Here is a 17,377-nt window from a genome sequence, read left to right on the forward strand (position 1 = left end):
TTTGAAGGATAGAGATAAGTATGTCCAGGGTACGTACCCATACGAGGGGGGAGTTACGTACCTCTACCAACTTTGTTAGAATGAAGAAGGCGCTTGTAAACGTGAAGAATTAAGACAATCGTGCTTGCTTTAATTATGTTGGCAGATCCAGGTCTGCAACTGTACCATCATAGAAGGGATTCGCTGTAGGCCAGAAGTTCCCCCACGATGATTTAGAGTGGGAGGGTGTGGAATTCCATGCAGTTGATAGACATCCCCATATTTGAGGAAATAAACGATCTAGCAATTAACGTTTACGGAGTCAGAGAGCAGACGATAGTACCGTTAGTTCTGTCAAAAAGTAAAGGAGAGCGCGTACATTTATTCTACCACGGCGGACACTACTCATGGTTAAACACATTAGCAGACTATTCTACAGACATACTAAGCACAAAGGCAAAAAAGTACTTCTGCGACTGCTGCTTGCTGTCATTTACATCCTTAAATACCCTAAAGAAACACGATGAGATCTGCCGCGGAGTCGAAGAAGTGGCGCAACGGATCCAGATGCCCACCAACAAAGAGCTTTCATACGCAGACCATCAAAAGCAGATGCAAGTGCCTTACGTGATATATGCAGACTTCGAAGCGTTGATAACTAAGGAAGAGCAGAAACGTGGCTGCCACGAATAAGGTAGGATTACACGAGATCTGCTCCTTTGGTTACATAGTAGTCAGATCAGACGGTAAAGCAAACCCTCCTGTGATTTACCGAGGTAAGAACGCAGCTAATGAGTTTCTAGAAGCATTGCGAGAAGAGGAGGGGAGATTAGAGAACAATTAAGACGTCCAAAGAAGATGGAATTTACCAAAGAGAACCAGGAGGCTTTTAACAAGGCAAAAAAATGCCACATTTGCCAACATACGCTTCTTCAGTTTGGAAGACGAGCCAAGAAAGCGTGGGATGAAGATGGAAAGTATCTAGGAGAAGCTCATTTTAAATGCGGGAAGTATGCTAAGAAAGGTGAGAAGCCGGGGAAAGCCCTCCACGCACTGCATTCACTGCCACAAAGCATTTGTTGAGGATTTCTATGTGGATAAGGTTAGGGATCACTGCCACATCACGGGTAAATACAGAGGAGCGGCTCATTGGAAATGCAATATAAACTTCAAAGTAAATCCAGACATGGAGATTCCGGTGTTCTTTCACAACCTCCGCGGTTACGACTCCCATTTGCTACTACAAGGAACAGACGGCTCCGACGTCAAATGCATACCCAACAACAAAGAGCGCTACATGTCCGTAACTGTGGGTAAGCTAAAGTTCTTAGATTCGCAGCAGTTTATGGCGGACTCCTTAGCAAACCTCGTAAAGTATAACACCAACTTTCCCATTTCCAGTCAATATGGTGCGGAAAGGAAAGGAGTCTACCCATACGAATACATGGATTCCTGGGATCGATTCAAAGAGTCCCTACCACCCAAAGATCGCTTCTACAGCACCCTAAACGAGTCCGGTATAAAGGATGAGGAGTACCAGCATGCGTTAGACGTGTGGGAAAAGTACTCCTGTGAGAACATGGGGGACTACCACGACATCTACCTAAGGTCTGACGTAGTGCTGCTTGCAGATGTTTTCCAAAGCTTCAGAAAGATGGCTATGGAATATTACGGATTGGATCCCGCTAATTTCTACACGGCTCCTGGGCTCAGCTGGAGTGCTTTGTTAAAGAAGACAAATGCGCAGTTGGATCTCCTAACGGAGTACGACATGTATCGGTTTATGGAAGACGGTATTCGTGGCGGCGTATGCGGGCCCAGCCGACGTTACGCCCGCGCAAACAACCCCTTAGTAGAGCACGACCCAGAGAAACCAACCACATACATTTACTACCTGGATGCGAATAACCTTTATGATTGGGCAATGTCACAGTACCTACCTGTGAGAGACTTCGAATGGGATCCAGTGAAGCCGATAGACTTCTACATGCAGGTAGGAAAGGAGGAAGACAAGAGGTTACGTCTTAGAAGTGGATCTGGAGTACCCAGAGCGCCTGCACGACGAACACAATGAGTTCCCCTTAGCACCAGAAGCGATAGAGATACCATTTAAGCAGCTAAGTCCGCTGCAAAAGCAAATGTGCCCTGGTTACAAACCGTACAGGAAACTAACTATGAACCTGATGGATAAGAAGAAGTATGTGGTACATTACCGCAACCTGCAGTTCTACGTGCGACACGGAATGCGCGTAGAGAAGATCCACAGAGTCCTAAAATTCACGCAGGAACCCTGGATGCGTCCCTACATTGACTTTAACACGCAAAAGCGTACCGCAGCGAAAAATGACTTCGAGAAAAACCTCTTCAAACTGATGAACAACAGCGTGTTCGGAAAGACAATGGAGAACATCCGCAAGCGCGTAAGCGTAAAAATAGTCAGCACCAAAGAAGGAAGCAGAAGCATACGTGTCACAGCCAGGCTTCGTTAGATACGTAGAAATGCTGAACTTCTACGTGATTCACATGAAAAAGGGCAAACCTCTTACTAAACAAGCCCGTTTACACAGGCTTTACGGTGCTGGATCTATCGAAGCTGCTTATGTACGAGTTCTACTACGATAAGCTTAAGCCAAAGTACGGAGACCGCTGTCGCCTCCTGTACACAGACACCGACTCCCTAATTCTAGAAGTGCAAACGGAAGACGTTTACAAAGACTGCCTCCCCGACATAGACGAGTACGACACCAGCGGTTACCCGAAGGAGCACTTCCTTTACTCTGCGAAGAATAAGAAGGTAATTGGGAAGATGAAAGACGAAATGTTAGGAAAACCCATAGTAGAGTACGTGGGTCTGAAACCAAAGATGTACAGCGTGCTAAAGTTAGACGGCGTAGAAAAGAAAGCTAAAGGCGTAAAAAAGTACGTGGTTAAGAAGGACATTACGCACGAGTCCTACCTCAACGTATTACGAACACGCAAGGAACAGCGGCATAAGATGAACAGCCTGCGCAGCTATGGTCATCAGATACATAACGTCACGCAGGAGAAGGTGTCACTGTCTGCATTTGACGGTAAGCGATGGATGTGTGATGACGGAGTGCATACGATAGCATTCGGACATCACACGATAAGCAGTTCTTCCATGACGAACCCACGTGTGGGGCCATCGTGAAGATAATACAAGATGGGCTGACCCTTCTTAGCTATTACGCCTTCGGATCTGGTAAGTTTCCAAAGACCAATTAGGATCCGTAGCTCTTTTGGATCCTCCTTCTAATTCACCCGGTCCGTAGAGATATCGGACCGTGACATTACCTAATTTTTTTTCATGGGGGACGACCGCCCTTGAACTTCTGACGTAGGACTTATGTTCCACGTGTTTCTCTTTTATGGCATCCTTGGGTTTATTCCCGTAGCCCTGGCCGCCTCGTTGTTCAAAGCCGCGACGACCTGGGGGAGCCTCTGGGTCCATTCCCTGTTGCGTTTGGAGGGATCTTCCAGCTCTTTCCAATACTGGTATCCAAAGAGACGCTCTGCCAGGGTCTTATTAAATCTTTCGACGATGCTCTGACCCCTGTGGTACTCAGCTTCGGCTCTCCTAATTTGGTGTCGTGGTCTTTCAGGGTCTTAGTAACCACGCCCATGAACTCTGTCCCCGCATCCACTTGCAGCAGCTTAGGCCATTTCAAGACGCGCTTATAAATCCTACCTAGGGCTTCTGCGACTTCCCCAGAATCCTTGCTGGTTATGGGTTCGGCGTCCTTGTATCTGCTTGCGATATCAACTACGGTCAAAGCGTACCTATAGGTCTTTTTCTCACCTTATCGTGCGGTAAGAAAAGCAAATCCGCCTGATGAACTTCATTGGGGACATTTACGGTAAAGCTGGGCCTGGGAATGTACTTAGGCACGGGAAGATAAACCTGCCAGAGGGTTTGTTTTCTTAGCCAGTTCTTAGCCGTTTCATCTGATACCCTGGCCGCGGTCGCGAGTTTCTTGATGGCCGACGCTCCTTTCCAATAGCCTTCAGGCCCATAGTAAATCCTCTTGAGTTTGTCCTCTACGCGGCCCATTATATGAATAGAATCGCGCTTTGCTTGATTCAAGCGAAGGATAAAACAAGATTGATCTTGCGTCCGTTGAAATCCACCGTCTTTCCGTCCACTTTAATGGTGATGTTATGCTTTCTACCAAATTAGACAAGTCATAGCTCAAAGAAATGGGCGCGTATTCTACCAGGTCAAATGGATTACCCTGAGGTAGAAACTTGGACATGAGAGAAGACTTTTCCCCATTGCTGTAACTATTAACCAAGTCGCAATAGACTTCGTAAGAGGATGCAACTTTCCATTTCACATCATACGTACTACCGCTATTTATCGTGGTACTAGTAAGACCCAGGAGTTCTACCAATGAACTGTCCTTTAGATTGGCACTCCCACTATTTTTCTTGAATTTCATTTCATGGGGTAATCCTGTGGTAAGAGTATATCCATGCTTTGCTAGCTCCTTAGCCAGTGTTATGGGGGTGTAATGGGAATCTGGTAACTTTGGCTTTTGGGAATTCACAACGACAAAGCCGCCAATCAAATTATACCAAGAATTGTACAAAGAGCAACTAACCAACCGAACCTTATGGGCTTTGATGGGAGGATTCAGATAAGTGGTAAAGTCATTCTTGTCGCTTTCCAAAAAGACGATCATATATTACAGGGGACAAGTCCCCTTCTAGTGATCTGAGCTGCGCTCAGAGCAGATACGCCAAGGCCACGCCTCCCGCCAGCCCTGCGACTCCTACGAAGACCAATTCGCTATCTTTTTGTTTCTTAGAAGGCTGGTAGTAATTCTTGAACTGAGGCTTTCTCATTCTAAAGTCGGGATGCGCCTGCGCATAGAGCTTAAAGGCGTAGTCTGTATTTTCGAAGTTCTTGTCTGCCTGCATCTTGTCTTGGTAGTTCTTGTCCAACCAATCCCTGTAAGCTTGTCTTTTTTCATTCCAAGCTGCCACGTCTCGCTGATATTTCTCCAGCGCTAAGTCGTGCCTCTTCCTTTCGGCGGCCAAATCTCCGCTGCGATCACCTCTGACTAATCTATCCAAATACTGACCACCATAATTAGCTCCAGTGAATGCTAAGGCTGCAATAACTCCACCTGCGACCACGCTAGCCATTATATATTAGAAAATCACAGGGATTTTCACGAGTTACGTCGTTGGCAGGTACTTTTCCTTCCGTAGGTAATCCTTTACCATGATAGCCCCGCCTACGGCAGCGGTCATCTTAGCAAAATTAGCGAAGCTCTTGCTTGGGTCTTCAGTAAAGTCTTCTTTGAGCACTTTCTTACCTACCCAACCAATACCCGCAACGATGGAAGTAATGATAGCTGCTTCTTCAACAGTTTTCAACAACGCGGTCGACATTATATTACAAAGCGAGAAGGAAAATCTAGGTCGCCGCGGGTGATAAATCTACTCCATTTCAGGGATCTTACTTTTTCTAACAGCCGGTTCCACAGGGTGATATGTTGGTGGTTCTACTTTTGGCTTCGTAGCCCGCCATTGTAAGTAAAGGCTGCCTGCTGCTATAGCGACTCCTAACGCGCCAATGACGTACCCAGGATTAATGAAGGATTCCTCTTCCTCCACCTTTTCTTCTTTTTTGGCTTTGTTCTTCCTGTTCATCTCCGCGAGCTTCTTTCCGGCAGCGACTCTGCCTGGAGATTTAGCCTTGGTGATTCGTTGCTCCTCTACTTGAGGGGTTTCCTCCGCCTTCGATTCAGCTTCACTCATTTATATCTAAGGACTTGAAGGAATTGATAAGTACTTAACTAGGTACTTGAGGCGACCTGGGTAATTCCCGCGAATGGCTTGACTAAGTACTTGATAAGTCACTTGCAGGTACTTGACTAGGTACCTCAGCAAGTGCCGCCTGGAAGACCTTTTCGACTTCTCTGTCCTTCTTGAAGTCCTTCCAAGATGTTCCGAAGGAACCTAGTACCTCCTTCAAGTCGACATGCTGAGCTACGTGCAAAGCCGCAGAGGCGACTGCCATTAACTTACCGCACTTCAAAGACAACCACCCGCAGGTTATCTTAAGTTCTTGGGATATGAAATAGTCATCTCTTATGTCCTTCTGTAGTTGCTCCACGTCGTCTATGGGCAGTGCAAGTCCAAGCAATTTAGTGGCAAGTCGGATAGCGGAGTCTGCTACGGCGTCCGTGGTCTTACTTGCAAGGGCAGCCTCGTACCTCTTATGGAACTTCTTAACCTCCTCTTCTGACAGCTTATTAACCTGCTCATGGGTAAGTTCCTTGCCTATCATTTCTTTACACTTCCCAGAAGACACAAGAATGTTAAGTTGTTCCTTGAGGTTACTTTCATCTAACTGTGTGGGGACTTCATCTATGAGCTGCTCAATGTCCATATATGTTAACGTCATACGGAAACCTCAAAGAGAAGATCATCTTGGAATGTTGGTGCGTTTTTAAATGCCGCATGTATTCGTGTAACTGTTCCTTGGATATCTCACCGCCGTAGTCGCTTAAGATGGTTTCCAGGTCAGACTTACTTGGAGTGTAGAAGACAACTAGGGAGCCTATGTTTTCCCTAAAGGGCTTAGAGACGCTGGTAAGCTGCTGGGAAAGCAACCAAACGCTAATGTTGTCATGTCTGCCGCTAAAGGCGAGCTTCACTAATTCGGAGGTGCGCCTTTTTACGTCGTCCCCACAGGCAATGTCATCCAATATGAGGAGCGTCTGTGTATCTTTAGGGAATTGCTTGTGCCAGAACTTAAGATGGCTGGATAACTCGTTAGGGTCTAAGATATCTACGAAGAAGTCGTCATCTTTCACTCCTATACCCGTCCAGGTGCGGTTATTCACGTAGGTGGGACAAAGCAGCACGATATAGTCGAAGCGGTATCTAAAGGGTCCTAATAGCTGCTCTACCACGAACTGGGTCTTTCCGCAGCCGGTGGGTCCTACTATCAGAGCATTACAAGGTATGTGATCTGGGTCCATATATAGATGGATTCAGTGGAAGCAGTGCAAAAGATCATCGCCGACGCAAAGGATAAAAGAGACACCATAGAAATGCAAAGGGAAGAGATAGACCGGTTAAAAGAGCGCGTGCAGGAATTGTATGATGAGATGTGCAGTCTGAAGCGCACAGAGAGGCTTGCTGCGCTCTGGACTATGATAGGCTGGACTAGAGAGTCCGTTAAGGACTTTATGCGATATCCCCCATAGATATATGGATTACATTTGCATGGAGTGTGGACAAGCATTCGAAACCCAAAGTGAGTTAAACCATCACTTAGATTGGCTGTAAGACCTTCAATATATGGACTGCATTACGTGTGAAATACCTACCGACTGCATTTTCCCTCCTAAGGAGCCTACTGAACCATCCGATGACTGTATAGTCGCTACGCCGCGTAAAGAATACGCCTGTCGTCATTGTAACAAGGTATTCGTCGAAGGAGATTTCGTTGGGCATCGGTGCTTGGTGGATACTAAAGCACGAAGGACTTTAGAAGATGCTCGATGAAAAGGTCGTAAAGAAGGTCTTACTGATTTCCACCAAAGGAATTAGCATAGACCTTATTTCTTATTGTTATTTTGTTAAGGCCTGCAGGATGCTCTAGGGTTAGGTCTTCATAATTATTGTTATCTTGTTAAATGCTGCAAAAATGACATTAAGGATAGTCTATTTTTCATTATCGTTAAATGCTGCAAAGAATGGTTTATGTCTTTCATCATACTAATAAAACCTACGTATCTTAACAATTTAACAATAAAAAATAAGACCTATATAATGAAGTGCATGCAATGTGATAGAACTTTCAGCTCCAAGCAGCGACTGCAATACCACCTTTCCAAGAAAGTCTGTCAAAAGACCATCAGCACTGTTTGCGGTGACTGCGGTAAGGAATTGTCCACCGTACAGACCCTACGATATCACCGCGAGCATAGAGTCTGCCTTAAAGGCCATTGCCACCGATGCGATGAACCCCTCTTTGAAGAGAACTGGCATAAATACCGCTGCCGGCGTTACCACCTCGAAGAAGTTGTCTGTGAAACCCACGGCGATTTAGCAGAGCGATGTTGCCCCCTTGAAACCAGCCGGGCGCTCACGCGACGTAAGAAGGAAATAGACCAAGATTTCGTATGCTTTGACGACTACGAAGGAGTAAAATGGGAGAACCGAGAACACTGGGACGGCATCTGCGATAAATGTGGCTGTCAACGCAGCGGTCAACATATTTGGTGTTGCCTGTACGACGGACCACGTCCTTTAGACCATTACCTGGCGGTACGAAAGGCTTGGAAAAATGAGAAAGATATATGATTCCTCAAATCGCAGCATTCATAGGGGGAGCCTTGATTACGATATCGATTGATTTCATGTCAGAAAAAAAGAGGTCCGTCGAAGCAGACCAATACTTGATTAATCACACAATGGATTAGCTTCGGCTCTACGTTCGATGTCAAACTTCCATCGACCGTTAACCTTACCATAGGTACGCAGGTGTGTATATTCTTCACCTTGCAGTACGTACCGTACGCAGTCGGGAGCCCATAAACTGTACTCTTGGCTGCCGTCTAAGAGGACCAACCTTAAACGGTTAATGTCCTCGAAGACGACGTAATTTTTTATTTCGTATGAAATGCCATGTAGCAAGTCGCGCCAGTGAGTTTGTTCAAGAATCATTATATCTATGAAATATCTTTTGGTGCGTTCGTAAGTTCTCATGCGATTTGAAAGCCTTAACACACCAAGGGCAAGGTATGCGAATGCCGTCGACGTAACGGTCGATTTCCCTACAGATCAGATCGTAATCGTTGCTTACCATCGTTAAGTATCCATTCATTTCATATTGCGCCAATACCGCTTTTTGTTTGTCGGACAATACGCCGTTACCCTTTGGCGTCTTCAGTTCCAGACAGAACCCATTGTATTTCTTATGGGAGTTAAGGATTAGGATGTCGGGTTGACCTGCCTGGTAGCCCTTTTGCCAGCACTTTATCCTTTTACTGCTGGTATCTTGCAATTCCCCGAGTCCAGGTGCTAATATCAGCGTGGGGTAAAACCGGCGTATGCGATCGATGACCTTCCTATGTAAGTCGAACTCGTCCTCGATCTTGAAGGCCAACTTATTTGAGCCGTCCAACGAGTACTTTCCCGTCTTCCTTAACGTAGGTAGGACGTCTTCGAAGACCCAATCTTGGAACGACTCTGCCGTTGGCAGTTTGGAGCTGAATATCAATTGATACAAACCAGCCTCCGTCACATACAGGGATTGGGGGTGCGAACCAGAAGGGAGGCGATTCACCTCCAATTCGTTAAGTCTCTTCTTATGCTTGTTCCGCACGTGAGCTTTAATAGCATCTTTGGTGTCTGCATAACCTAATGCCTTTGCTACCTCCTTTGCTTTAAAGTACAGCTTATCGCCTTGCACTATGCATTGCAGTTTAGTTTCGTTGTTTTCGAATACGCGGAGCATATTATACGTAAGGAATATTTTTTATCCTTTCGCTTGGCTCAAGGAACGCGAGCCTAGTAGGCAACGCTTTTTAGCTGATTCATTTCTACACTCAGTTGCGCGTCTGAGACTACGAAGATATATGCGTTGATCTTAGTAGCGTCGCTGGCGTCTTTGGTGCGCTTGATCTCCAACGTAATGCCGTCCTGGGTATTTACCAGCCGCAATCCCTGTCCATGTAGGTCTTCGTCGTTCGTCGTGCGCATGTCGATCCACAGCGCGTACTTATCCTTAAAGAATTTCTTTGGGTCAATTTGGTCGCCAAACTTACGTGCGACTTCCCGGTACATATCCGCGGGCTTTATCCCTTGTGAGTAAACCTTATTAGGCACTCCGTTGATGCTAACACCTACGTTGGTAATGTTAGGATTAAAGAACGCCTCGGAGTCACGCAATCCTGCCGTGTATGTCTTTGCGAACAGCAACATTATCCCTGTAAGGCTGCGCCTGGGAAGGTTAATGCTTTGGTTGATGACCTCTTCGACGTTATTTGTAAAGCTGAACGTCTTGTACATCACGACGTGATCGTAAAGGAAAGCCTTCCCGGAGCTGTATTCCATACCGGCGCTACGTGCTAAGTCTTCGCTGTATACCGTTTCATACTGCAGCTCTAAGTTAGTAACGGAGTATGGGTGGACGGCTGAGGAACTTACGTCCTTTCCCTGTAGGATGTTCGTAGTGTCTGCTAGGGTTACTTCGAACTGTAGTTCGCTTAGCTGCCTTGGGTAGTATGCACCGTGGTTCGTGATAACTTCGAAATCTAATGGAACGACATATTTAGTGCCATAAGCTGTCTTTATTTCGTCTTCTCCTGAGGCGCCAGAGGTTGCGCTTCTTACCTTGCGTATAGCATCACTGGCGATTCCCTGCTCTATCCTTTGCGCGCGGTCAAATGCAGTCAACCATAAGTCTTTGTACGTGGTATACAGATCGTACCTATTTAAGTCCAAGAGGGATTCCCCTGCGAACTTCACCCGCATCTTTGAGACAATGTTGCGGCCAAGGTCGTTGACAACGTGACGCGCGTCCGCAGTGCTTGGTTGTATTGCTAGGTCAAACCTTAGCGCCAGGGTGCCAGGAACTAAGACTAGGTTATCCGTTAGGCGGGGTACGCCTACGTACAGGGTTTCCCCTGGCTTAGCGCTAGAAGGCGTGAATGTAACCCGGTGAAAGGTGCGTTCTGCTTTCAGTCCGCCAACCTGCTTAGGTAATATGTTGGGGTTTAACTTTGAGCTTATCATATATAATGGAAGTAGAAGGAACGGATTTTGACCCCACCACCGAAGAAGGTCAAGTAGACATTAACGACGAAGAATACGACGCATGGACTAAAGGCGCGGAAACCGACCCCCTAATCTACGACATGGCTCTAGAAAACACGTACGGTAGTAGGTGGAAAAGCTTCAAGGCAGCCTTGAATCGCATGTGGCACGAAAAGAACCCCGGTGAGTCCCCTCCTGAGTACATAGAACTTCGAAACATGGGTGAGCAGGGAGCAACCGCGCGGGAAACCGTAGAGTGGGCAACGCAAGAGCTACGAATGCGCTATTCCCACTTCGAGGCCGACGACGTAAGGCTCACAGAACGCGGAAACAAAGTCCTCATAAGCGTCCAAGACATGAGATATCCCGACAAAAACCGCTGGACCAAACCACAAATCCTCTTCGACGAAAATGGCTCGGTCATGGTTAACGTGGCAAGATTAAGAGGCTTTCAACTAGCTACCAGAAGTGCGTTAGAAAGGTTGGGAGCCCTGAATGAAAGGGTCGCACTAGAAAAACACGCCGAGGAACTACAAGAAACGTTGAAAGAAAAGGAAGCAAAGTACGAAAGACAAATACGGCAGCTAACCGATGCTCAAAAGAAAGAAATCAAGGGCAAGAACGAAGTCATACTGCAATTCAAGCGAGAAGCTGAAACGGCTTTAGACGAAAGAGACCGAGCCAGACACGCCTTCAATCTTGCTCTAAAAGACCTGGATATGAGCAAGGAAGAAGCTAAAAACTTGCATATCACCATAACCGGCTCTTTGGAGGAACGGCGGCAGTTGGTTGCCGAAATCAACACCATGGAAGAGCAACTTCGGCAAAGAGATCAGGCCATCGAAGACCTGGAGGGGGAAATAGAGCGGCAGCAGGAAATAATCAACGACCAGACTCGTCCCGAAGAGGAAAGGGAGGCAGCACAAAGGGAATTAGAAGCCCTTCAGGAAAGAGTCGCGGAATTACAGGCGCAAAAGGAAAACCTGGAAAAAGAGTTGGGGCTTACCACCAAGGAAAAAGTAAAAAGAGCCCTTTTGAAGTATGGTCTTCCGCTGGCATTCGCGATCGCTATTTCAAGCGTAGTAGGAGTTATCCTATCCGCTCTTAAGACTACAGGCGCGGGCGTAAAGAAATTAGGCAATGGGCTGACGGACTTGGGGAAAAAGATGGCAGCCGGTCTTCCTGGGCTGCTTGGTAGCGTTCTTGGCCTGGCACTTAGGGCCGGCGGAGAACTGTTAAAGTTCGTGGGCAACAACATTTGGATCTTGGTCGTCGCTATTGGAGTGGTACTCCTGAAGAAGATGAAGGCTTGATCTTCTCATCGGGCGGTGCCCTGCTTTGAGGATAATGAAAGACAGTATTAGCACCACCCTGGTAATTTGGAACCAACGGCAACACACTCATGGTAGAAATGGGTCTATGATTCCAGGCTGCACTATTAATAGGCCAGATACCCATGCGATTTATCCTAAACTCACCGTCATCAGAAGTGACTTGTAGCTTAGCATATTTACAATTGGCTAGCATATGAAAAGTCACTGGCGTTAGGTCTTCAGTGGCCCTAGTGTAGGGCTCCATCGAAAAATGGGTAACTTTCCTGGTGTTCGTTGAAGTTCGATAAGGAAGCAGAGGCTTATTATTTTCATCGATAAGTCTAAACCCCACATTTGCATGCTTATTTGTATTAACGCTAATAGTGCAAATGACCAATGCAGTGCCCCCAACCTCAACCCACATTCCAACGTCATGCCAAGCGATGTCGTCATATTCCTCTTCATCTACGAGATGGGTGTAATAAGTTTCCTTCACGTGTGGGTTCATATATTTCAAGGATCAAAGATCCTCCTAAAGACTAACCACCGTCAAAGTGCTGATGGTCATGTGGTTATAGACGTAATTCCTTTGGTCATGTATGCTATTCATACAAACACTCGCGGTGTCATCTACTCTTATCTGCAGCTTTACCTTCCCGTGGCAATCAGCAACCATGTGGAAAGTCCAAACGGAAAGATTCTCAGAGCTATTCGTTGGCGGCTCTACTGAGAAATGCGTGGGCTCCCTGTCGTTTGTCTTCACGCGCATGGGCTGTAATACTCCGTTGTCGTCACAGAAACGAAATCCTACATTCGCGCTGCTAACGGCCCCAAAAGAAATGCTGCATAATATCAATTTTTTTCCTGAGTAGTTTAAATTCACGGACATACCCGTGACATCAACCCAAGACGCCTGGGTGTATTTTTTCTCGCCTGTGTAAGTCGTATAAACACAATCTACTCCAGCTACGTAGGGGTTGTTCATCGCCATATATAATAACTCAGACCAACGCTCGCAGCTGCTAAGCCGGCTTTTAGTAAGTTATGGTCGTATTCCTCGGGTATCGTAGGCATAACATGGGCCTTCTTTTGGGGCTTCTTCTTTGGTTCGGGTTTTTCTGCGTGTTCCTTTTTTGGCTTCTCCACGAAGTGAGGAATGTTCCTAAGAGTGTCAGAGTTCACGTCATTCACCCCAAACTTCATATCCTTAGTAGCTCGTTGAAGTTTGTTGTTGTATCCTACTACAGAGCCAGTATTTATAGATAAATTACTGGGCATTAACCAACAACCCGGGGCTACGGCATAGTCCAGTCGGGCCTTAGAATTTTGTATAGCTAGTTGGTAACGCTGTACGCCCTTGCTAATGTCGCCCTCCAAAATCGAACTTTCGAATAGAATCAAAGCTTCGGCTCGCGTTTCTTCTGCGGCGCCCGTATTTCCCACTATGCTGGATCGGGTGTTTACCTGAGCTCCAAGGATGGAATACACGTAAGCTTCTATGCTGCGGTTCAAACGGGCAAGGCCGGCTTTGGTTAGTCCTTTACCTTCTGGGGGTATGAAATTAAAGTATTGCTTCGTTTGCTCGTCGTTGGTAATCTTAATAATCAGTGGATTGGCCCCTGCATACTTACCGCCCTCATCTTTGAACAGAGGTCCGTCTCTGACTTCCTTAGTGGTTTTGGTATTTGGTTCAAAGAAGGTGCTACTGTCGTGAGTTTCTTTGTGATATCCCGTGTCCCATCGCAACTGCAGCGCATGAACTTCCTTATCACTTAGCACATGCCCACCAATCCCCCAATAAGCCCAAATATGTCCCAAACCATTGTTAGCACCGGTAGTGCATCTAAAATCCTTCCCTACAACACCGAACTCCTTACAAAGCCTGTTATAGGCTGGAACGTCGTATTTGTTATCTCTAGGATAAAACGCAGCATCTCCCGGTAATGCAGTAACGCCCATCTCATGTAGTATTCTCCTAACCGTGAAGTGAAAATGAAACATAAATATTGAATTCTTCATCAAGTTTGCGCTTACCCCACAGCCGCTAGTGGCACACCAAACTGCAAAGTTTAGTTGCTGCGGCCAATAACGCATGTTAGGACCACTTAACCATTCATGAGATTCCTTAGCGGTGGTATGAATAATGGGTACGTCTTTGAAGATATCCCGCACCTTTAACGGAAAGGAATGCTTGTTAGAAATCCGCATGTTCAGCGTTAGGTCCAAGCTTGGGTGTTTATCAAATGAAACTGCGGGTATCGGATAAGTACTGGTACCCAGCAATAATTCCTTTGACCAACCTTGCACGGGCTTATGTTCAACATATGTTGGCTTAGGCTTATGTTCAACATAACCAGAATTCTTCAGTTGATCGTCTATCTGATTAACCAGCGTAGGTTTCAAATCCTCATTACTGTACATTCTGGAGCCGTTATAGTAAATACCATCGGGCCTTCTTTCGAACTTACTAGCATCCGCGTGCGGAAACATCTTCCTGAAGGCCCTCCAATTCCAGTAATCCCTGTTGTCGTGATGTGGCTGCTCCTGTATATCATTCCCAAAAGCGTCGTACATTAGTATATATAATGGATGTTATACCATCAGCACCTCCACTCTATCCTGATTTACCTACAAAACCCAATGAATTGAATGCCGAGAACTTCCGCTTGAATAAGGCAAATCTAATCCTCGCTTACTTAGAGGGTCAAACGAAGCACTATGAGGAGGTCAGGAAAAAGTATGCTAGAGCCCGAAGCATATTACATAAAATCGCGATAACTTCCGGCTCCATGTCCGTGGCGTTAACAGGCTCTGGCGTTGCTACTTCGCTTACTGGACCGGGAATAATTGTTGGAGTTCCTTTGGCCGGCGTTGGGGCAGCCTGTGGTATTATCTCGGCTGTTGCTACGGGCATTATGAAACAGTTGTCAAGCAAAATATCAAAACACGACACGACAATAGCTCTGTCAAGGGCTAAAGTAAATACGATCACTGACCTTGTCTCAAAGGCTTTGCGTGACAGAAAGATAGACGACGTAGAATTCTCGCTTATCTTAGCCGAAGAGGAAAAGTACGAGAAATTAAAGACGGACATAAGGAATAAAAAAACAGTCGTAAGAGATCTTTCCGAGGAATCTCGCAAAAAGATCTATCAAGAAGCGAAAGAAGAGCTTCAAAGAAAGCTTGCTCAGTAAACATCTGCTTCGAAAAGAGCGTGACGGGATTCTATTTACATATCGAACGTCAGTCTAGAAATTATGCAGATTAAATATAATAATTTTCACATACATAAGCGTCCAGATGTGTCTGGCGTTCGCTCGTGATCGTGGGACTTTGGAGCTGGGGAGGCCTAAAGTCCCGAGTTCGAGCCTCGCTGTAGACGCATTTGGACCGGTTGCTGTGAGTGAAAAAAAAGCCTCCCCCACTCACAGCAACCGTGGGGGAGGGGTAGAAAGTGCGATTCAACCCCGCGATGGGGGGTTTCGCGATTGGAAAAGTTGGAAAAGTCAGGGGGTGTCTCGGGACGCTGTCCGGAGTTCACCCTCTGGTGGGTCGTAAGAAAGATATATGTGTACGTACTAGAGGGCCTCTGGCGCGGGATGAAATAAGCCCCGTAAGCCCAAAATGCAAAAAACCCCACTGGGGATAGCTTGGTGTTCTGCGCGATGCATTCCCCAGTGGGGTTTCTGGCAAAATAAACGCCAGTTTTGCATTTTTATTTTCTCGGAATCCATCCTAACAGGGGGGGGTTGGGGTCTATTTTGTAAAATATTTCGTAAATTACATCAGGATAATAAGGAATATCCTTATTCAGCCGACAAAACATCCACTCGGCTTTTGTCATATCAGAAACCTCGGGAATAGACTTACCGGTAATTTCAGACAAAAGATAGGGAATAGCTTTGTAATATTTCCCTAGCTTTAATTTTTTCAACGTTTTCCGTAGACTTTGTGGGGTTGGCTCTTCTAAATGGTCTATGATTTTCTTCCTTACTTCGTCGCTTAAATATATCGGATGTAAACCTTGGATATGACTCATCCAGTCTCGGAAGTATTTTATTCTTTTGTATGGGGTCTTCTTACGACCTCCATTGGCGTAATATTGCTCTTTGGTAGCATTTGGTACGGCATTACGAATATTCTTACCACATTCGTAACACTGTGCTGACGTGTCGTCTTCTATTTGCATTTTCTTGTCACAACAAATATACTTATTTGGTTTAGTAGGTACAAACTTGGGTTTCAAGCACTTTACACAGAAATCATAAACAAACTCTTTACAATCTTCGCACTCCGTATATAGACTAACATATTTGCGCTGTTGCCCCCAACCACACTTGGAGTGGGTTGTTTCCGTAGGTGGATTTTTGACACGGGTCTTGCCCGTGTTGAGATTGCGCTGGAACCCCCATTCCCTATACTACTTTCACAAGTACTAAAGCCAATTTTTGGGGCATCAACGATGAAATATTTTTCCATTTGAAAAATCCCAAATATGAAAATTTTTTATATATTAATTGTGTTGGTTGACAAGTTTGCTTCATGAATCCCTTTTATACTACTGTATACTCACGTAGCATCGATTGGAAAATTTTAATACGATATATTACTCTAATTTGTTTAAACACGTATGGTTGAGGAGCTGTTGCTCGTTAAAAGAATATGAAAATATGTATATGTGAAAAAATGCTAATGGCACCCTTTATTTAGATCACGGCACGAACACGGTCGTGACATGATGGCGAGCATAGAAATTTCGGTTGAGACGGATTCATTGAGTTTGAAGAAGCTAAATAATAATAATTTTATCATTTTCCTTCAAACTTCGATTTAAAATGCGTTTGAAAGTGAATGATTGCTGTTGAATACAGCACAATTAACCGACGGGGGGTCATAGGACGGCGACGTGTCGAAGCGATGTTGAACTAAGTTTAAGTCAAGCAGAAGAAGAAAACGAAGAGGAAGAAGGAGGAGGAGGAGGAGGAGGAGGAGGAGGAGGAGGAGGAGGAGGAGGAGGAGGAGGAGGAGGAGGAGGAGGAGGAGGAGGAGAAACGTTGCATAATGGGGTAACCTTATTAAAATGTAGCTATTAACAGCCTCACCATTTTGTACCATAATAAATCGAGCAATTAAGCTAGATTATAGTGTCCATTTCCTTGTTGACTTTCTAGGAGGGCCATGAATTTCTTACTCGGAGTGAAGGGGTGAGTGCTACGACCATTTTAAAAAAGTTTACTCCGAATTTCCCCACAGGCAGCCCTCCCCCCTCAAATGACAACGTA

General features: G+C 45.8%; 1 protein-coding gene across 1 annotated transcript in view; it reads left to right on the forward strand.

Moving 5' to 3' along the window:
• Window positions 1-17,377, forward strand: part of LOC148911354 (uncharacterized) — a gene marked incomplete in the record, with an annotated part of 110,326 nt that overhangs the window by 35,953 nt on the left and 56,996 nt on the right.

This window comes from Actinia tenebrosa, unplaced genomic scaffold, assembly GCF_029948245.1.
Source record: "Actinia tenebrosa isolate PJP-AT-01 unplaced genomic scaffold, QUT_ActTen_1.0 PGA_scaffold14__42_contigs__length_11649687, whole genome shotgun sequence".
NCBI lineage: Eukaryota > Metazoa > Cnidaria > Anthozoa > Actiniaria > Actiniidae > Actinia > Actinia tenebrosa.